The following is an 8,901-nucleotide window of genomic DNA, read 5'->3' as shown; positions in this document are numbered from 1 at the left end:
CACTTAAATGTGTTAGAACATATTAAATTTGACCTCTAGTAGCTCCTTTATTGCTGATCTTTAAATTCGGACAAGCATGCTTGCACATTAAATTCGTTCAAGACATATTTAACACAAACATATTAAAATCGGTAGCATTCAAGACATTTTAATTTCGGCTGGACAAAATCAATTAAATTTGTCCCATTCTGGTCACAACTAAATTCAGCTGACTCCAAGACACATTTAGAAACATGTCTAGGCTAGGACAAAATAAATAAGGGCTGGACAAATTAAATTAGCAGTAGCTAATGAATTTGTTCTAAATTAGACACATTAAATTATGTCCTAAGCTAGACACAAATATTAATATGAGACAAGTTTAATATACTAAATTTAAATCTCCAGATTTGAGACACCATTTAATTATTATTTGAGCTGAAATTTAACTAATTAACTAATTTAACTAAATAAGTTTATTCCAGCAACATAAATGCAAAAAAAATTTAAAATAAACTCAAAAATGAACAAAAGAGCTCATTGAGCTATAATCGAGCTGAATTGAGCTCGTTGAAATTAAGATCAGGCTTCATTTCAAACTTAGGCCCCTCGAACTCAGGCCATGCTCGATGTTGTTGAATTGTGTCGAACCATGATACAACGGGGTTCGTATCGTTCCTTCCCTCTTGAAGACGATTTGTCCTCAAATTGGGCCATTTGCTTGAAAAAAATTTTCCAAGATCACAAACCATCTTGTTCATGATCGGTATGGACTTATTTCCAAAACCCAAGGAACAACAAATGATTTGAAAAGGAGATGGGTTATTTCCACACCCTCCCTCTTTAGGAGGGTACCACCTTACATCGTTATCTACAAAAGAATAAATTAAGTTATTGAAACAATGAAGGTTAAGCACAAAGGAACTTTCCGAGTTTTTATTCATAACTTGAACAAATAAACCAATATTGGGATCGAAAATGGAAATCGACCTTAATGTTTCACAATGGATACAAGGGTCAAGCATAGATTTCAGAATTGAACTATCAAGAGTTCGAGAATTATGACTTTGGACAACAAAAGTACTTGACTCAACCCCTTTGAACAACTTGTTACCAAATGATATAAAACAATAATCTCCGGATCGAAAGAAAAGTTTCCATCATTAATCGAATAGGGCTGTTGTGTACTAACAACTTCAACACCTATACCTTGTGTACCTTTTGGCAAATGCGAACTAGAATAGTGGTGAACGTTACCTTTTTCAACCAACGTGAACCTTCTCTCCTTGGGAAGGTATTGAAGTTGAAGCTTATTACACGATCCTTGATAAACCTGAAATGAAATGTAAACACAAAGATAATTTTCGCTTTTCAAAGTACAATTGTGATGCCCATCTTTACTTGGAAATATCTTAAAAGAACATGCTCTGGTTTTGAACACATGATTTTGTTCACCACTTTCAGAATGTAGCATAAAATTATTTGTCACCAATACTTCATACACGTTAGGCAACCAGAATCTAAGCACACTCATGCTCAAATAATCAGACCTCTTAGATTTCATGTGAACAAACTTGCACAGACGTATGCGTGTCACACAACTTGGAGAATATTCAATAATGTTACAAGCAAACTAATGTGATTCGGCTCGGGTGGTTGAGACGAATTCATGTAGTTGCCCGATCGTAGACGAGAAGAGTCGTCTGTGCCTCAGTTTGGGAAGTTGAAGTGAATGGAAAGGTTTGAATAAGCAGAAGGTTTCAATAAGTGTAAGAATAGTGATAGATTCAGCTAAGGGTAGAAAAGATGGTTGTTAGAAGGGTGGTTCAGTTTTGGTAATGAAAGAAAGAAATTTGGGAAAGTGGGGATGGATTAACGAACATAACGTCAGGAATGATTCAACAGTAAAAAGTGTCACCCCAGTTCCTATATTGTTAAGGTGGAAAAATGGATAGAAGGATAGGTGAACACCACACCAAGATTGGTGATAAGTTCAAACAAGGTCGATTGACGCCACTAGCACAAACTAGATAAGCTTTCGAAACTTGTACGAGATATGAGAGGAAGCAACCTCACAAGAACAATGTTCATTCAATAATTTGGCAAAAGTCCTTTTACAATGAAATGAACAAACTATTTATAGACTATCATGTAGTAGAAGAATGGACAAATGAGCTAGCTTAAAAGGCTAAGCAAATTTGGCCATGAACTAACTAGAATGTTCTAGAATGAATTCATTAATTAGCTAGTCTTGATTCGGCTGATGGGAGTGTATTGGACAGCTTCATGTATGAGAATAAACATCTTGAATGAATGTGAGCCTTTGGAAGCTCAATGGGTTGTCTAAGTTCAGCCATGGGGTGCATGAAGCTTCCAAGAGGTGTCTCTTGGCCAAATAGGTGCATAGAAACTCCAAGGGTCCTCCCACATACATTCAGCTTTACATGGAACTTGGAAGGGAGCTTGAACCTAGCCGTACATGAACTTGCATTAATTGTCCTCCATTAATGCATATGTGCCGTCCAAAGGAGATGTATTCTTCAATATCCATTGCATGCAATTAATCCTCCATGTACATGAATATAAGTCCTCCAAACATTGAACCGAACCATGCATGAACCTTTTCATTCAATGAACAAACCCGTTCATGCACCTAGTCATTAATGAACTCCACATTCGGCTGAACCTATAAATAAATAAAAAACATAATTAAATAAAATATAATTATTCATATAATTATAATTTAAACAGAAACTAGACAAATTAAATAACACGAACTAAATTTGGACATAATAATTAAAAGTCAACTAGCATATTAAATTCGGCTAGCTCAAATAATCAAAAACACTTAGTGAGCTAATTAAGGTAGGGAATTCGGCATGAGCTGTATCAATTTAGATAAAAATCAAATTTAAAACTTGGTTTATTGAAATGAAAAATAAATGAGCTGAAACGAGCTAAAATCAAGCTCAAACAAGCTGAAACGAGCTCAAGTGAGCTGATTGGAGCTTAATGAAGCTAAGGGACCTGGAGAGGAGCTAGGATTGACTTGCAAAAGAGTGCATTGGGTCTTCAAAAGAGTGTCTGTAGCTTCTCAATGTCTAATGCCTTGATATCATCCCAAATGCGCATCACCATAGCTGATAAAGCATCTTGAAATTGCTTGGCTCGAGCTCGAATCATCGGGCCTTTTGGAAGCTCGATTAGTTCTTGATTTGCATGCGAGGATGCCCCGGGCGTGCTTACATCACAAACATATTAGGCCTTTGATGTCTCAACTTTTTCGTACACGAAATCAAATGTTGTTAGTGCGAAATTATTCTTTTTTCAATAACAAATTTTCCAACACCATTCTCATCAACAAAAAAATTTTCCAAACCATGATTCAAAACAAAATCTTCAATAATTGAAAAGCAAAATTTGGACGAATCAAGATGAGGAGCTCTTTTATTAACTAAGTCTTCAATGAACTTACCATTATCCCGCAAGTAAGATGGTCAAGACTCGATTAACATAGAACCCTTACCTAGCTCACGTTTAAGCATTGGAAAACTAGGGTCATCTACGATCTTTACCTTCCTTGAACATTCGGAATCTTCTCAATTCAAAAAGATAATGAAGTTGTAGCTGGCCAATGGAATCATGAGAAACCTGAGAAGAAACATTGCAAAGAGAACTTATAGAACAGTTAGTTAAAATACTCCTCACTTTTTCTTGCTCACTTTTATCATTTTCACTCGTTTCTTTTTTTAACTCACTTTCTTTTTCTTTTTCATTTTCTTTTTCAGCTACACTCGATTCTTGTTCATTTTTCTTTCTTTCTTCACTCTCACTTTCTTTTTCAATTTCGCTTTCCTTTTTCTCATTCTCTTTTTGCTTTCTTTCACACTCTTTTTCTTTCATTTCTTTTTTTCTCTCAAATTTTTTCTAACATGTCTTTTTGACATTATTACAAGAGGGAGATAACTTAAAAGAATCAAAATGGGAAACCTCTTGTTAGGGAAGATATGAAGGATCCACATATGAAATATGGTCTTCTTTTTGAGATTGGATCTTCATGGATGAATATCTTTGTGCATACGAAGAATTAATTGGATCTTCTCGTTCATCTCTGAATAGACTTCATTCTCAGAGTTTGCTTGGCTTCGTCTTGAATTCTTCATTGAGTAGGAATCATGATATCATCTCTTCAAAAATAACTTTCTGTGGAAGAATACTTAGACGAAACAAGTTCACTTCTTCGTGATGTTTTCTCCGCAGATGAATACTTTAAAGCGCTCGAATAAAAATTTCTACCTTCTCGTTGGTAGTTTTGATAGGTTTCAACTTTGGGGATTGCTTCATACTGTCTTGACTTTCTTGATAAGTAAGAATCTTGGTATGAGTCTCTCTTCGAATTATCATCGAATGCGTGTCTCAATGATAATCTTGTCTTTGTCTTATGATTTGCAGATCTTCGATTCGTTTGGGCCCTTTCTTTGATACGTTCCAAATGTTCTCGTATTGGTTTTAATTGTCTTTGAAGCATTTGACCCACCTCGTGAATAATTCTTAATATGTTGGGTCGGACAGATTATTACCATCATCAATAATACTTTCGGTATTTCGAAACATGGTGTTTGACTCACACAAACCTCACACTTCTCTCAAAAAGAAAAAAAAATCTCACAATTTGGCTTTTACACACTCGAATAATGTCACCACACATTCATGCCTTTTTCCACTCTATTCGCTCCTCTCGATTCACAATGTACTACTTAGACTTAACGGTTGTCGTCGGCGTGGAGTTGGCTTACAAAAGTGATGTCAGTTTGGGTTGGAAATGTCGGGACAAGGGTTGGCTAGAAACAAAAAAACAAAGGATGGGTGTGGCCGTTTGGTAGTAGTAAGGAATAATACGAGTTTTCGGGCAAAAAAAACTTTTGTACACAAATTTTTTTATTTTTTTCGTAACTCTCTTTTTTTTAGATTCTTTTTTTTCACTATTTTTTATTTTTTTTACTCTTCAAATAAATATATTCTTTCTTTTTTTTCTTCACAAATTTTTTTTGAATTTTTTTCTAAAGATACGATACTGAAACTTCTGAAAACATTGATACTTACCTCAATTTAACTAGCTCTGATACCAAATGATATGAACTTGCCTCAGAATAACTTGAGTCATAATAATTGCCCGATCGATAAATTGGGTAGGTTTGAATGGTTTGCAAAATTGGGGATGAAAACAATGAAGATAGGTTCGAGTGGGTAGTTTCGTAATGGATATGGAAGCAAGTTGATGGTATGATTCAAGAAAGCTAAAAGAGGGATGCATAAATGGCTATCAAAGGGATCAAACAAGGTTAAAGGAAACTTGGTGATAGGTGGATGAAAATCGGCTAAGGCCAAGATTGAACCAACGTTATAGGAAAAGTTGACCTGAATCTTAAAATAGGCACTTAAGTTGATAAGAGAATCTTGACCTGCTAACTATAGAGAGTTAGGAACCAAAGAGATATTTTGAACTCCACACCGGAGGTGATAAGTTCGGAATAAAACAAAGGAGAGATTGACGCCATGAGACGAAATCCCGATAAGTCAGATCAGTCCTAAAGTGAATAAAGAGAATTGAATTCTCACAAGAACAATTAAGTTCATATAATGAACAAAGTCTAAAGTTGTCAGACCTTTACAAATGAAATTTAACAAATATTTATAACCTAAAACATGGTTAGCCCAATTGTCTCAAAAACTAGCTGAATGGTCACTTAATTCAGCCTTTAAATGAGCTGAAATTTCTAGAAAAATTTAGGAAAATTCTAGGATGCTTCCTCCAGCCTTGAGAATGTATTTGGACAGCTTCCAAGGTGTCTTCATGCAGCTGGAATCATTTAAAATAAATGTGAGCTAACCGAATGGTCAGCTTGCATCTAGAAGAGTTGAAAATTTCTTAGAAGATGCCAAGAAAGTTCCTTGAAGTTTCCTCATCAGCTGGAGAAATAAATGAGCTAAAAAATATCCTTGTTGTATTCGGCCAAATGAGTGAACAAGTCCAGGTGCTACTTTGGTTAGCTGGACGGTCAAAGGGGCATTTATATAAGCTTAGAAAACTTCAATGGGCAGCAATATTCAGCTGATATCTTAATGAAGAAGCATGGCTGGTGGAATTCCCAAGGCGTCACTTTAAAGGGAATTAAAGGCTGCAGCTGGAAATTGAATTCTTCATGGCTGTTGCTATGCACGAATAAGGCAGTTGAAAAATGTTTGTTGATTCAGCTCTTCCCTAAGCCTATCCATGCATGTGTTCTGCTGCAAATTTAAACCACACTTAAATGAGTTAGAACATATTAAATTCCGCCTCCAGCAGCTCCTTTATTGCTGATCTTTAAATTCAGACAAGCATGCCTGCACATTAAATTCGGTCAAGACATATTTAACACACACATTAAAATCGGCAGCATCCAAGACATATTAATTTTGACTGGACAAAATCAATTAAATTTGTCCCATTCTGGTCACAATTAAATTCGGCTGACTCCAAGACACATTTAAAAACATGTCTAGGCTAGGACAAAATAAATAAGGGCTGGACAAATTAAATTAGCAGCAGCTAATTAATTTGTTCTAAATTAGACACATTAAATTAGGTCCTAAGCTAGACACATATTAATATGAGACATATTTAATATACTAAATTTAAATGTCCAGATTTAAGACACCATTTAATTAATTATTTGAGCTGAAATTTAACTAATTAACTAATTTAACTAAATAAGTTTATTCCAGCAACATAAATGCAAAAAAAAATTAAACTAAACTCAAAAATGAACAAAAGAGCTCATTGAGCTATAATCGAGCTGAATTGAGCTCGTTGAAATTAAGATCAGGCTTCACTTTGAACTTGGGCCCCTCGAACTCAGGCCATGCTTGATGTTGTCGAATTGTGTCAAACCATGATACGATGGGGTTCGTATCATGGTGGCTGTCGCATTGACTAAACCATCATGGCTTTTAGGAAAACTAATTTAGCAGCTTTAATTTGCTTAAATGTCGTCCCATGCATTGCACCTGCACACACAAAATTAATTTAGCAAATTAATTAATTTTAGACACATTAATTTTCGGCTGCTCAAAGACACATTTAAACCTTGTAATTTAGCTAGGACAAATTAAACATGCAAGGTTTAGAACATGTCTTAAATTTGGCTGAAGCTAGACAAATTAAATAGCTAAAATTCGGCTAGACAATTTAAATGTGCAGCAAATTTAAAATTGGTCCTAAGCTTGACAAATTAACTAGCTAATAAATTTGAACTGACTAAGACATATTTTAACCCATTTAAAATGTCCAGAACTAGAAAGATTAAAATACCATTAATTATTTAAGCTGACTTTAACTAATTTAACTACTTATTTAATTTATTCCAACAAAACGCAATTAAATAAAAATTATAGATGAGCTCAATCGAGCTAAATGGAGCTAAGTTGAGCTCATGGAACCGAATGGGAGCTAAAGTCGACTTGCAAAAGATTCTAAGGAATCCTCGTCGAGCTGATTTGAGCTCCTTTGATGCGTCCAGCAATGGATTCATTCCAAATGTGAGTAGCTAAGGCTGAAACATGCTCTTTTAAGGATTTAGCTCGTCCTCGAGTAATGGGACCTTGGGGAAGCTCGATCGGATCCTTGCTCGAACTAGAAGATCTCCAGGGCGTGCTTGTATCATTGCTACATGCATTTCTAGCTGATGGTTGGCTTCCCTAAGTACCTATTCAGCCAAGGAGTAGTTATCTAATTAATGGCCTAAGTTTAATTCATGAATGAAGTTAAAGAAGATGCATGAACAACAAGTTACAATGAATGGGAGAATGCATCTAGTTCTTGTTACATGAATTGTTTGCTATTCATTTGGCTTCTCTAGGTGACTATTCAGCCAAAAGCATTTGTTAGATGTCACATACATGCCATAGCCGAATTTGGATCAGCCATTAAACTCCCATGCATTCATCTTCTTTAAGCCATTACCTTTGTTCATGAAGCTGCCCTTTGAAGCTCCAATCAGCTGAACATGGACCTATTTTATTTATGACCAATTTCTAGAATATTCCAGTATATTCATAGCCGATTTTACTTAGTTTTTAAGCTTGGACATTTGACCATTCGGCTATCCTTTTCAAGGTTATAAATAGTTTTTTCAAATCTGTTGTAAAGGACCTTTGGCCAAATTATTAATGAAACTTTGTTTCTTTGAGGTTTACTCCCTTTCAATTTTGTACGAATTTCGAAAGACTTATCTAGCGAGCTAGTGGCGTCAACCGAACTCCTTTTATGAACTTATCACCTAAATTTGGTGTGGCATTCTCCTATCATTCTACTTTCCATCTGGCCACCTTAAACAATATATGATTTGGGTCGATACTCGATATAGTATTGAATCGTTCTTGATAAGTTTGTTCACCATTCCAACCAACTATCTTTACTTCATTTGTTATCCTAAACCGAGCCTATCCAAATCCTTCCTATCCTTATTTCTTTCTAGCCAGATCTACTATCTAAGACTTAGCCAGTTTTGAGACCTCATTTTATTAACATTAAACCTATTAAGCCAATTCAAATAATTCACCAATCTTGTAAACGACACTTCTCAAAGATGATCGGGCAATCATACGTTGACTCGACTCAATCGATCGAGCTGGATCACGTCATTTGGTATTAGAGCTTGTAAAACAAAGAGTGTCGACGTTCGTGGCAATCTCAAAATTGGTTCGTAAAAAAAATCAAAAAAAATTCAAGTTCTCCTATTGTAATCAGCAAGTATTAGTGAAATGAAGAAAAATATACGAAATTAAAAAAAAAGTGATGTATTGAAAAGTTCTTTACTATTCTTTGTAATTCCGATCATCAAGTGTTCGTTCTACTCTCAGTACCCCCCAATGCCACACTTA

Source organism: Gossypium arboreum, chromosome 4 (genome assembly GCF_025698485.1).
Source record: "Gossypium arboreum isolate Shixiya-1 chromosome 4, ASM2569848v2, whole genome shotgun sequence".
NCBI lineage: Eukaryota > Viridiplantae > Streptophyta > Magnoliopsida > Malvales > Malvaceae > Gossypium > Gossypium arboreum.
Note: the sequence above shows the minus strand (reverse complement) of the source record.